The sequence below is a fragment of the Lissotriton vulgaris genome, chromosome 8 (genome assembly GCF_964263255.1).
Source record: "Lissotriton vulgaris chromosome 8, aLisVul1.2, whole genome shotgun sequence".
NCBI lineage: Eukaryota > Metazoa > Chordata > Amphibia > Caudata > Salamandridae > Lissotriton > Lissotriton vulgaris.
In genome coordinates, this window is record NC_141696.1 from 155,474,170 (window position 1) to 155,487,050 (window position 12,881).

A 12,881-nucleotide genomic window follows, 5' to 3' on the forward strand; every position below is an offset into this window, starting at 1 on the left:
TCCCAGGTGAAGACCAACAGATGCAACTTCCATCAGATGTTAACCTGAAAAAGGAGATTATATCTCAAAAAGTCATGTCAGAAGTGAGATTTGAACCCACGCCTCCAGAGGAGACTGCGGCCTAAACACAGCGCCTTAGACCACTCGGCCATCCTGACAGTGAAGAGTCTTAAGAAATGTATAAAAGTCACTCAGAAATTTCTGCCTCCATGCAAGCCTGAAATAATTTAAACCTTCAAACACAAGGTGCAACTTTATGCACAGGACAATAAACACAGAAGATCACATGTGAAAGCATTTCATTTCACAGGTGTGCAATTTTTATGCTTTTAGAATACCTCATACCTCTCACCAGCTTTTTAGGGTCCTGTATCCGACTCACAAAATTACCTTGCCTGCGACCTCTCTCTCTACACAAACAACTACTGCACAGGAAGTAGGAAGGCAGAAGGTGGGGCATATTATGCAAATGTGTGCTGTCATTGTGCCTTGCAGATTCATGCAGGATTTCTAGATCCTTGCTGGATACAAGAGTGAAGACCTTGTTTCAGATCAACTGTCCCTAGCAGGGAACGTCTGAGCACATGCAGTCTTTTGCTCTCTAGCCCCTGGCCTGGGACTCACCCTCACTGGCTGAGGCGTGAATTTCTGCATACCAACGTTGCATAGATGGTACGTTTGTGGTCGGTTTGGGATGGGTGGGAGGTCAAAAGCAGGGAAAAGTATGTCGCCTTCACTTCTAGTCTCCTCTTCTAGGCCTACCTGCCGTTCACTCACTCTGTCTTTGTTTCATTCTCTCCTTCCTCAACACCCCTTCTCACTCACTCGCTCTATCACTTGTGCTCTTTCCCCTTGCTCTGCATTTCATAGTGGAAACATCTCTTGAATGGAGCATTAGAAAATGAGGTTACATAAAATTAACAATCTACTTATTGGAAACCAAAAATATCACAAGACTGAATGTAACCCATTTCATTAATAAAAGGGACTTTTTAAGCACCCCCCAAAAAACACATAAAACACCACGAGTGCTAGAAGAATATTACACGAGCTTGAAGACAGAATTGGGCAAATTAATTTGCAGTTGAAACTGAAGTTTGTTACTTATTCAGATATTTTATGCACTGCCAATTTTTAGCTGAGATTCTAAAAGAACTCAGAGACAAAATGGACTTAAAGTTTTGTCAGAAGTGGGATTCGAACCCACGCCTCCAGGAGAGACTGCGGCCTTAACGCAGCGCCTTAGACCACTCGGCCATCCTGACCACATGTTGCTTGAACATCTACAGAGAGGGAAAGATATTGTGAACCAAGAAAAGCACACATCTTAGGTCATGAGGGCTAGAGCAAGAAAAAAACTCACTGCACTTTTCCAAGTAGACAACCATATAAGCCCATGTGAGGGAAATGATCTATTTTTTTCTCTCTCAAGAAAAAAGTAGAGTAAACACACAATTGTCAGAAGTGGGATTTGAACCCACGCCTCCAGAAGAGACTGCGACCTGAACGCAGTGCCTTAGACCACTCGGCCATCCTGACTTGCATTTGTGGAACCTTCCACAGGCCAGACAGCCATTCAAGTGGGGTACTGAAAAGGCATGCCCTCAATTTATTTATCCTATTATAAGAACTTCCAACAGATCTTTGAACAATCCATAGAGAGCAGTACCTATGAAGAACTCTTTAGACCTTTAAGGCGTACAAAGAGAAAGTGCTATTCACCAGCCACTTGAACGGCCCAAAGCTGCTTTGAAATTGAGTCAACAGCCACCTCTTGGCTAGCTAAAGCAAATTCAACAAGGAATTTCAATGTCACAACATAGGGTGGAATACGCAAATCTAAGCAGCCCCTGATCACAGCCCTGAGGAAATTGCCGTAAGTGTGCTGGAGTCCAACTGTCTACCAGATGCTAGGCATTCTTCCATATTTGCATTGCCTGTCTGGCCAGGGCATACAAGAGCATGCCTCTTCCAGATGAGCTCTTACATGGGTCCTATGCTCATATAGTAAGGACTGCACTTTGTCAGCAAGACTTTATACAACCGAAATATATGAGAAACCCCAGCTCTCTTGACTAGATGAGGACGGAATCACATCCCAGGTGAAGACCAACAGATGCAACTTCCATCAGATGTTAACCTGAAAAAGGAGATTACATCTCCAAAAGCCATGTCAGAAGTGGGATTCGAACCCACGTCTCCAGAGGAGACTGCGGCCTAAACACAGCGCCTTAGACCACTCGGCCATCCTGACAGTGCAGAGTCTTAAGAAATGTATAAAAGTCACTCAGAAATTTCTGCCTCCATGCAAGCCTGAAATAATTTAAACCTTCAAACACAAGGTGCAACTTCATGCACAGGACAATAAACACAGAAGATCACATGTGAAAGCATTTCATTTCACAGGTGTACAATTTTTATGCTTTTAGAATACCTCATACCTCTCACCAGCTATTTAGGGTCCTGTATCCTACTCACAAAATTACCTTGCATGCGACCTCTCTCTCTACACAAACAACTACTGCACAGGAAGTAGGAAGGCAGAAGGTGGGGCAAATTATGCAAATGTATGCTGTCATTGTGCCTTACAGATTCATGCAGGATTTCTAGATCCTTGCTGGATACAAGAGAGCAGACCTTGTTTCAGATCAACTGTCCCTAGCAGGGAACGTCTGAGCACATGCAGTCTTTTGCTCTCTAGCCCCTGGCCTGGGACTTACCCTCACTGGCTGAGGCGTGAATTTCTGCATACCAACGTTGCATAGATGGTACGTATGTGGTCGGTTTGGGATGGGTGGGAGGTCAAAAGCAGGGAAAAGTATGTCGCCTTCACTTCTAGTCTCCTCTTCTAGGCCTACCTGCCGTTCACTCACTCTGTCTTTGTTTCATTCTCTCCTTCCTCAACACCCCTTCTCACTCACTCGCTCTATCACTTGTGCTCTTTCCCCTTGCTCTGCATTTCATAGTGGAAACATCTCTTGAATGGAGAATTAGAAAATGAGGTTACATAAAATTAACAATCTACTTATTGGAAACCAAAAATATCACAAGTCTGAATGTAACCCATTTCATTAATAAAAGGGACTTTTTAAGCACCCCCCAAAAAACACATAAAACACCACGAGTGCTAGAAGAATATTATACGAGCTTGAAGACAGAATTGGGCAAATTAATTTGCAGTTGAAACTGAAGTTTGTTACTTATTCAGATATTATATGCACTGCCAATTTTTAGCTGAGATTCTAAAAGAACTCAGAGACAAAATGGACTTAAAGGTTTCTCAGAAGTGGGATTCGAACCCACGCCTCAAGGAGAGACTGCGGACTTAACGCAGCGCCTTAGACCACTCGGCCATCCTGACCACACGTTGCTTGATCATCTACAGAGAGGGAAAGATATTGTGAACCAAAAAAAGCACACATCTTAGGTCATGAGTGGCTAGAGCAAGAAAAAAACTCACTGCACTTTTCCAAGTAGACAACCATATAAGCCCATGTGAGGGAAATGATCTGATTTTTTCTCTCCCAAGAAAAAAGTAGAGTAAACACACAATTGTCAGAAGTGGGATTTGAACCCACGCCTCCAGAAGAGACTGCGACCTGAACGCAGCGCCTTAGACCACTTGGCCATCCTGACTTGCATTTATAGAACCTTCCACAGGCCAGACAGCCATGCAAGTGGGGTACCGAAAAAGCATGCCCTCAATTTATTTATCCTATTATAAGTACTTCCAACAGATCTTTGAACAATCCATAGAGAGCAGTACCTATGAAGAACTCTTTAGACCTTTAAGGCGTACAAAGAGAAAGTGCTATTAACCAGCCACTTGAACGGCCCAAAGCTGCTTTGAAATTGAGTCAACAGCCACCTCTTGGCTAGCTAAAGCAAATTCAACAAGGAATTTCAATGTCACAACATAGGGTGGAATACGCAAATCTAAGCAGCCCCTGATCACAGCCCTGAGGAAATTGCCGTAAGTGTGCTGGAGTCCAACTGTCTACCAGATGCTAGGCATTCTTCCATATTTGCATGGCCTGTCTGGCCAGGGCATACAAGAGCATGACTCTTCCAGATGAGCTCTTACATGGGTCCTATGCTCATATAGTAAGGACTGCACTTTGTCAGCAAGACTTTATACAACCGAAATATATGAGAAACCCCAGCTCTCTTGACTAGATGAGGACGGAATCACATCCCAGGTGAAGACCAACAGATGCAACTTCCATCAGATGTTAACCTGAAAAAGGAGATTACATCTCCAAAAGTCATGTCAGAAGTGGGATTCGAACCCACGCCTCCAGAGGAGACTGCGGCCTAAACACAGCGCCTTAGACCACTCGGCCATCCTGACAGAGCAGAGTCTTAAGAAATGTATAAAAGTCACTCAGAAATTTCTGCCTCCATGCAAGCCTGAAATAATTTAAACCTTCAAACACAAGGTGCAACTTTATGCACAGGACAATAAACACAGAAGATCACATGTGAAAGCATTTCATTTCACAGGTGTACAATGTTTATGCTTTTAGAATACCTCATACATCTCACCAGCTTTTTAGGGTCCTGTATCTGACTCACAAAATTACCTTGCCTGCGACCCCTCTCTCTACACAAACAACTACTGCACAGGAAGTAGGAAGGCAGAAGGTGGGGCATATTATGCAAATGTGTGCTGTCATTGTGCCTTGCAGATTCATGCAGGATTTCTAGATCCTTGCTGGATACAAGAGTGCAGACCTTGTTTCAGATCAACTGTCCCTAGCAGGGAACGTCTGAGAACATGCAGTCTTTTGCTCTCTAGCCCCTGGCCTGGGACTCACCCTCACTGGCTGAGGCGTGAATTTCTGCATACCAACGTTGCATAGATGGTACGTTTGTGGTCGGTTTGGGATGGGTGGGAGGTCAAAAGCAGGGAAAAGTATGTTGCCTTCACTTCTAGTCTCCTCTTCTAGGCCTACCTGCCGTTCACTCACTCTGTCTTTGTTTCATTCTCTCCTTCCTCAACACCCCTTCTCACTCACTCGCTCTATCACTTGTGCTCTTTCCCCTTGCTCTGCATTTCATAGTGGAAACATCTCTTGAATGGAGCATTAGAAAATGATGTTACATAAAATTAACAATCTACTTATTGGAAACCAAAAATATCACAAGACTGAATGTAACCCATTTCATTAATAAAAGGGACTTTTTAAGCACCCCCCAAAAAACACATAAAACACCACGAGTGCTAGAAGAATATTATACGAGCTTGAAGACAGAATTGGGCAAATTAATTTGCAGTTGAAACTGAAGTTTGTTACTTATTCAGATATTATATGCACTGCCAATTTTTAGCTGAGATTCTAAAAGAACTCAGAGACAAAATAGACTTAAAGTTTTGTCAGACGTGGGATTCGAACCCACACCTCCAGGAGAGACTGCGGCCTTAACGCAGTGCTTTAGACCACTCGGCCATCCTGACCACATGTTGCTTGATCATCTACAGAGAGGGAAAGATATTGTGAACCAAAAAAAGCACACATCTTAGGTCATGAGTGGCGAGAGCAAGAAAAAATTCACTGCACTTTTCCAAGTAGACAACCATATAAGCCATTGTGAGGGAAATGATCTGATTTTTTCTCTCTCAAGAAAAAAGTAGAGTAAACACACAATTGTCAGAAGTGGGATTTGAACCCACGCCTCCAAAAGAGACTGCGACCTGAACACAGCACCTTAGACCACTCGGCCATCCTGACTTGCATTTGTAAAACCTTCCACAGGCCAGACAGCCATGCAAGTGGGGTACCGAAAAGGCATGCCCTCAATTTATTTATCTTATTATAAGTACTTCCAGCAGATCTTTGAACAATCCATAGAGAGCAGTACCTATGAAGAACTCTTTAGACCTTTAAGGCGTACAAAGAGAAAGTGCTATTAACCAGCCACTTGAACGGCCCAAAGCTGCTTTGAAATTGAGTCAACAGCCCCCTCTTGGCTAGCTAAAGCAAATTCAACAAGGAATTTCAATGTCACAACATAGGGTGGAATACGCAAATCTAAGCAGCCCCTGATCACAGCCCTGAGGAAATTGCCGTAAGTGTGCTGGAGTCCAACTGTCTACCAGATGCTAGGCATTCTTCCATATTTGCATGGCCTGTCTGGCCAGGGCATACAAGAGCATGACTCTTCCAGATGAGCTCTTACATGGGTCCTATGCTCATATAGTAAGGACTGCACTTTGTCAGCAAGACTTTATACAACCGAAATATATGAGAAACCCCAGCTCTCTTGACTAGATGAGGACGGAATCACATCCCAGGTGAAGACCAACAGATGCAACTTCCATCAGATGTTAACCTGAAAAAGGAGATTACATCTCCAAAAGTCATGTCAGAAGTGGGATTCGAACCCACGCCTCCAGAGGAGACTGCGGCCTAAACACAGCGCCTTAGACCACTCGGCCATCCTGACAGAGCAGAGTCTTAAGAAATGTATAAAAGTCACTCAGAAATTTCTGCCTCCATGCAAGCCTGAAATAATTTAAACCTTCAAACACAAGGTGCAACTTTATGCACAGGACAATAAACACAGAAGATCACATGTGAAAGCATTTCATTTCACAGGTGTACAATTTTTATGCTTTTAGAATACCTCATACCTCTCACCAGCTATTTAGGGTCCTGTATCCTACTCCTCACAAAATTACCTTGCCTGCGACCTCTCTCTCTAAACAAACAACTACTGCACAGGAAGTAGGAAGGCAGAAGGTGGGGCATATTATGCAAATGTATGCTGTCATTGTGCCTTGCAGATTCATGCAGGATTTCTAGATCCTTGCTGGATACAAGAGAGCAGACCTTGTTTCAGATCAACTGTCCCTAGCAGGGAACGTCTGAGCACATGCAGTCTTTTGCTCTCTAGCCCCTGGCCTGGGACTCACCCTCACTGGCTGAGGCGTGAATTTCTGCATACCAACGTTGCATAGATGGTACGTTTGTGGTCGGTTTGGGATGGGTGGGAGGTCAAAAGCAGGGAAAAGTATGTCGCCTTCACTTCTAGTCTCCTCTTCTAGGCCTACCTGCCGTTCGCTCACTCTGTCTTTGTTTCATTCTCTCCATCCTCAACACCCCTTCTCACTCACTCGCTCTATCACTTGTGCTCTTTCCCCTTGCTCTGCATTTCATAGTGGAAACATCTCTTGAATGGAGCATTAGAAAATGATGTTACATAAAATTAACAATCTACTTATTGGAAACCAAAAATATCACAAGACTGAATGTAACCCATTTCATTAATAAAAGGGACTTTTTAAGCACCCCCCAAAAAACACATAAAATACCACGAGTGCTAGAAGAATATTATACGAGCTTGAAGACAGAATTGGGCAAATTAATTTGCAGTTGAAACTGAAGTTTGTTACTTATTCAGATATTATATGCACTGCCAATTTTTAGCTGAGATTCTAAAAGAACTCAGAGACAAAATGGACTTAAAGTTTTGTCAGACGTGGGATTCGAACCCACACCTCCAGGAGAGACTGCGGCCTTAACGCAGTGCTTTAGACCACTCGGCCATCCTGACCACATGTTGCTTGATCATCTACAGAGAGGGAAAGATATTGTGAACCAAAAAAAGCACACATCTTAGGTCATGAGTGGCGAGAGCAAGAAAAAAACTCACTGCACTTTTCCAAGTAGACAACCATATAAGCCATTGTGAGGGAAATGATCTGATTTTTTCTCTCTCAAGAAAAAAGTAGAGTAAACACACAATTGTCAGAAGTGGGATTTGAACCCACGCCTCCAAAAGAGACTGCGACCTGAACACAGCGCCTTAGACCACTCGGCCATCCTGACTTGCATTTGTAAAGCCTTCCACAGGCCAGACAGCCATGCAAGTGGGGTACCGAAAAGGCATGCCCTCAATTTATTTATCCTATTATAAGTACTTCCAACAGATCTTTGAACAATCCATAGAGAGCAGTACCTATGAAGAACTCTTTAGACCTTTAAGGCGTACAAAGAGAAAGTGCTATTAACCAGCCACTTGAACGGCCCAAAGCTGCTTTGAAATTGAGTCAACAGCCCCCTCTTGGCTAGCTAAAGCAAATTCAACAAGGAATTTCAATGTCACAACATAGGGTGGAATACGCAAATCTAAGCAGCCCCTGATCACAGCCCTGAGGAAATTGCTGTAAGTGTGCTGGAGTCCAACTGTCTACCAGATGCTAGGCATTCTTCCATATTTGCATGGCCTGTCTGGCCAGGGCATACAAGAGCATGACTCTTCCAGATGAGCTCTTACATGGGTCCTATGCTCATATAGTAAGGACTGCACTTTGTCAGCAAGACTTTATACAACCGAAATATATGAGAAACCCCAGCTCTCTTGACTAGATGAGGACGGAATCACATCCCAGGTGAAGACCAACAGATGCAACTTCCATCAGATGTTAACCTGAAAAAGGAGATTATATCTCAAAAAGTCATGTCAGAAGTGAGATTTGAACCCACGCCTCCAGAGGAGACTGCGGCCTAAACACAGCGCCTTAGACCACTCGGCCATCCTGACAGTGAAGAGTCTTAAGAAATGTATAAAAGTCACTCAGAAATTTCTGCCTCCATGCAAGCCTGAAATAATTTAAACCTTCAAACACAAGGTGCAACTTTATGCACAGGACAATAAACACAGAAGATCACATGTGAAAGCATTTCATTTCACAGGTGTGCAATTTTTATGCTTTTAGAATACCTCATACCTCTCACCAGCTTTTTAGGGTCCTGTATCCGACTCACAAAATTACCTTGCCTGCGACCTCTCTCTCTACACAAACAACTACTGCACAGGAAGTAGGAAGGCAGAAGGTGGGGCATATTATGCAAATGTGTGCTGTCATTGTGCCTTGCAGATTCATGCAGGATTTCTAGATCCTTGCTGGATACAAGAGTGAAGACCTTGTTTCAGATCAACTGTCCCTAGCAGGGAACGTCTGAGCACATGCAGTCTTTTGCTCTCTAGCCCCTGGCCTGGGACTCACCCTCACTGGCTGAGGCGTGAATTTCTGCATACCAACGTTGCATAGATGGTACGTTTGTGGTCGGTTTGGGATGGGTGGGAGGTCAAAAGCAGGGAAAAGTATGTCGCCTTCACTTCTAGTCTCCTCTTCTAGGCCTACCTGCCGTTCACTCACTCTGTCTTTGTTTCATTCTCTCCTTCCTCAACACCCCTTCTCACTCACTCGCTCTATCACTTGTGCTCTTTCCCCTTGCTCTGCATTTCATAGTGGAAACATCTCTTGAATGGAGCATTAGAAAATGAGGTTACATAAAATTAACAATCTACTTATTGGAAACCAAAAATATCACAAGACTGAATGTAACCCATTTCATTAATAAAAGGGACTTTTTAAGCACCCCCCAAAAAACACATAAAACACCACGAGTGCTAGAAGAATATTACACGAGCTTGAAGACAGAATTGGGCAAATTAATTTGCAGTTGAAACTGAAGTTTGTTACTTATTCAGATATTTTATGCACTGCCAATTTTTAGCTGAGATTCTAAAAGAACTCAGAGACAAAATGGACTTAAAGTTTTGTCAGAAGTGGGATTCGAACCCACGCCTCCAGGAGAGACTGCAGCCTTAACGCAGCGCCTTAGACCACTCGGCCATCCTGACCACATGTTGCTTGAACATCTACAGAGAGGGAAAGATATTGTGAACCAAGAAAAGCACACATCTTAGGTCATGAGGGCTAGAGCAAGAAAAAAACTCACTGCACTTTTCCAAGTAGACAACCATATAAGCCCATGTGAGGGAAATGATCTATTTTTTTCTCTCTCAAGAAAAAAGTAGAGTAAACACACAATTGTCAGAAGTGGGATTTGAACCCACGCCTCCAGAAGAGACTGCGACCTGAACGCAGTGCCTTAGACCACTCGGCCATCCTGACTTGCATTTGTGGAACCTTCCACAGGCCAGACAGCCATTCAAGTGGGGTACTGAAAAGGCATGCCCTCAATTTATTTATCCTATTATAAGAACTTCCAACAGATCTTTGAACAATCCATAGAGAGCAGTACCTATGAAGAACTCTTTAGACCTTTAAGGCGTACAAAGAGAAAGTGCTATTCACCAGCCACTTGAACGGCCCAAAGCTGCTTTGAAATTGAGTCAACAGCCACCTCTTGGCTAGCTAAAGCAAATTCAACAAGGAATTTCAATGTCACAACATAGGGTGGAATACGCAAATCTAAGCAGCCCCTGATCACAGCCCTGAGGAAATTGCCGTAAGTGTGCTGGAGTCCAACTGTCTACCAGATGCTAGGCATTCTTCCATATTTGCATTGCCTGTCTGGCCAGGGCATACAAGAGCATGCCTCTTCCAGATGAGCTCTTACATGGGTCCTATGCTCATATAGTAAGGACTGCACTTTGTCAGCAAGACTTTATACAACCGAAATATATGAGAAACCCCAGCTCTCTTGACTAGATGAGGACGGAATCACATCCCAGGTGAAGACCAACAGATGCAACTTCCATCAGATGTTAACCTGAAAAAGGAGATTACATCTCCAAAAGCCATGTCAGAAGTGGGATTCGAACCCACGTCTCCAGAGGAGACTGCGGCCTAAACACAGCGCCTTAGACCACTCGGCCATCCTGACAGTGCAGAGTCTTAAGAAATGTATAAAAGTCACTCAGAAATTTCTGCCTCCATGCAAGCCTGAAATAATTTAAACCTTCAAACACAAGGTGCAACTTCATGCACAGGACAATAAACACAGAAGATCACATGTGAAAGCATTTCATTTCACAGGTGTACAATTTTTATGCTTTTAGAATACCTCATACCTCTCACCAGCTATTTAGGGTCCTGTATCCTACTCACAAAATTACCTTGCATGCGACCTCTCTCTCTACACAAACAACTACTGCACAGGAAGTAGGAAGGCAGAAGGTGGGGCAAATTATGCAAATGTATGCTGTCATTGTGCCTTACAGATTCATGCAGGATTTCTAGATCCTTGCTGGATACAAGAGAGCAGACCTTGTTTCAGATCAACTGTCCCTAGCAGGGAACGTCTGAGCACATGCAGTCTTTTGCTCTCTAGCCCCTGGCCTGGGACTTACCCTCACTGGCTGAGGCGTGAATTTCTGCATACCAACGTTGCATAGATGGTACGTATGTGGTCGGTTTGGGATGGGTGGGAGGTCAAAAGCAGGGAAAAGTATGTCGCCTTCACTTCTAGTCTCCTCTTCTAGGCCTACCTGCCGTTCACTCACTCTGTCTTTGTTTCATTCTCTCCTTCCTCAACACCCCTTCTCACTCACTCGCTCTATCACTTGTGCTCTTTCCCCTTGCTCTGCATTTCATAGTGGAAACATCTCTTGAATGGAGAATTAGAAAATGAGGTTACATAAAATTAACAATCTACTTATTGGAAACCAAAAATATCACAAGTCTGAATGTAACCCATTTCATTAATAAAAGGGACTTTTTAAGCACCCCCCAAAAAACACATAAAACACCACGAGTGCTAGAAGAATATTATACGAGCTTGAAGACAGAATTGGGCAAATTAATTTGCAGTTGAAACTGAAGTTTGTTACTTATTCAGATATTATATGCACTGCCAATTTTTAGCTGAGATTCTAAAAGAACTCAGAGACAAAATGGACTTAAAGGTTTCTCAGAAGTGGGATTCGAACCCACGCCTCAAGGAGAGACTGCGGACTTAACGCAGCGCCTTAGACCACTCGGCCATCCTGACCACACGTTGCTTGATCATCTACAGAGAGGGAAAGATATTGTGAACCAAAAAAAGCACACATCTTAGGTCATGAGTGGCTAGAGCAAGAAAAAAACTCACTGCACTTTTCCAAGTAGACAACCATATAAGCCCATGTGAGGGAAATGATCTGATTTTTTCTCTCCCAAGAAAAAAGTAGAGTAAACACACAATTGTCAGAAGTGGGATTTGAACCCACGCCTCCAGAAGAGACTGCGACCTGAACGCAGCGCCTTAGACCACTTGGCCATCCTGACTTGCATTTATAGAACCTTCCACAGGCCAGACAGCCATGCAAGTGGGGTACCGAAAAAGCATGCCCTCAATTTATTTATCCTATTATAAGTACTTCCAACAGATCTTTGAACAATCCATAGAGAGCAGTACCTATGAAGAACTCTTTAGACCTTTAAGGCGTACAAAGAGAAAGTGCTATTAACCAGCCACTTGAACGGCCCAAAGCTGCTTTGAAATTGAGTCAACAGCCACCTCTTGGCTAGCTAAAGCAAATTCAACAAGGAATTTCAATGTCACAACATAGGGTGGAATACGCAAATCTAAGCAGCCCCTGATCACAGCCCTGAGGAAATTGCCGTAAGTGTGCTGGAGTCCAACTGTCTACCAGATGCTAGGCATTCTTCCATATTTGCATGGCCTGTCTGGCCAGGGCATACAAGAGCATGACTCTTCCAGATGAGCTCTTACATGGGTCCTATGCTCATATAGTAAGGACTGCACTTTGTCAGCAAGACTTTATACAACCGAAATATATGAGAAACCCCAGCTCTCTTGACTAGATGAGGACGGAATCACATCCCAGGTGAAGACCAACAAATGCAACTTCCATCAGATGTTAACCTGAAAAAGGAGATTACATCTCCAAAAGTCATGTCAGAAGTGGGATTCGAACCCACGCCTCCAGAGGAGACTGCGGCCTAAACACAGCGCCTTAGACCACTCGGCCATCCTGACAGAGCAGAGTCTTAAGAAATGTATAAAAGTCACTCAGAAATTTCTGCCTCCATGCAAGCCTGAAATAATTTAAACCTTCAAACACAAGGTGCAACTTTATGCACAGGACAATAAACACAGAAGATCACATGTGAAAGCATT

General features: G+C 43.6%; 15 non-coding genes across 15 annotated transcripts; all 15 read right to left on the minus strand.

Moving 5' to 3' along the window:
* Positions 1–75: 75 nt before the first annotated feature.
* TRNAL-UAG (transfer RNA leucine (anticodon UAG)) lies at positions 76–158 on the minus strand. Its single transcript has one exon. It is a non-coding gene; the product is annotated as a tRNA-Leu (tRNA).
* Positions 159–1,182: 1,024 nt separating this feature from the next.
* On the minus strand, positions 1,183–1,265 carry TRNAL-AAG (transfer RNA leucine (anticodon AAG)). The gene has a single exon. It is a non-coding gene; the product is annotated as a tRNA-Leu (tRNA).
* A 191-nt stretch (positions 1,266–1,456) lies between these two features.
* TRNAL-CAG (transfer RNA leucine (anticodon CAG)) lies at positions 1,457–1,539 on the minus strand. The gene has a single exon. It is a non-coding gene; the product is annotated as a tRNA-Leu (tRNA).
* Positions 1,540–2,171: 632 nt separating this feature from the next.
* TRNAL-UAG (transfer RNA leucine (anticodon UAG)) lies at positions 2,172–2,254 on the minus strand. Its single transcript has one exon. It is a non-coding gene; the product is annotated as a tRNA-Leu (tRNA).
* Positions 2,255–3,553: 1,299 nt separating this feature from the next.
* TRNAL-CAG (transfer RNA leucine (anticodon CAG)) lies at positions 3,554–3,636 on the minus strand. The gene has a single exon. It is a non-coding gene; the product is annotated as a tRNA-Leu (tRNA).
* A 632-nt stretch (positions 3,637–4,268) lies between these two features.
* Positions 4,269–4,351, minus strand: TRNAL-UAG (transfer RNA leucine (anticodon UAG)). Its single transcript has one exon. It is a non-coding gene; the product is annotated as a tRNA-Leu (tRNA).
* Positions 4,352–5,649: 1,298 nt separating this feature from the next.
* Positions 5,650–5,732, minus strand: TRNAL-CAG (transfer RNA leucine (anticodon CAG)). The gene has a single exon. It is a non-coding gene; the product is annotated as a tRNA-Leu (tRNA).
* A 632-nt stretch (positions 5,733–6,364) lies between these two features.
* Positions 6,365–6,447, minus strand: TRNAL-UAG (transfer RNA leucine (anticodon UAG)). Its single transcript has one exon. It is a non-coding gene; the product is annotated as a tRNA-Leu (tRNA).
* A 1,302-nt stretch (positions 6,448–7,749) lies between these two features.
* Positions 7,750–7,832, minus strand: TRNAL-CAG (transfer RNA leucine (anticodon CAG)). Its single transcript has one exon. It is a non-coding gene; the product is annotated as a tRNA-Leu (tRNA).
* Positions 7,833–8,464: 632 nt separating this feature from the next.
* TRNAL-UAG (transfer RNA leucine (anticodon UAG)) lies at positions 8,465–8,547 on the minus strand. Its single transcript has one exon. It is a non-coding gene; the product is annotated as a tRNA-Leu (tRNA).
* Positions 8,548–9,571: 1,024 nt separating this feature from the next.
* Positions 9,572–9,654, minus strand: TRNAL-AAG (transfer RNA leucine (anticodon AAG)). The gene has a single exon. It is a non-coding gene; the product is annotated as a tRNA-Leu (tRNA).
* A 191-nt stretch (positions 9,655–9,845) lies between these two features.
* Positions 9,846–9,928, minus strand: TRNAL-CAG (transfer RNA leucine (anticodon CAG)). The gene has a single exon. It is a non-coding gene; the product is annotated as a tRNA-Leu (tRNA).
* A 632-nt stretch (positions 9,929–10,560) lies between these two features.
* TRNAL-UAG (transfer RNA leucine (anticodon UAG)) lies at positions 10,561–10,643 on the minus strand. Its single transcript has one exon. It is a non-coding gene; the product is annotated as a tRNA-Leu (tRNA).
* A 1,299-nt stretch (positions 10,644–11,942) lies between these two features.
* TRNAL-CAG (transfer RNA leucine (anticodon CAG)) lies at positions 11,943–12,025 on the minus strand. The gene has a single exon. It is a non-coding gene; the product is annotated as a tRNA-Leu (tRNA).
* Positions 12,026–12,657: 632 nt separating this feature from the next.
* On the minus strand, positions 12,658–12,740 carry TRNAL-UAG (transfer RNA leucine (anticodon UAG)). The gene has a single exon. It is a non-coding gene; the product is annotated as a tRNA-Leu (tRNA).
* Between the last annotated feature and the right edge of the window lie 141 nt (positions 12,741–12,881).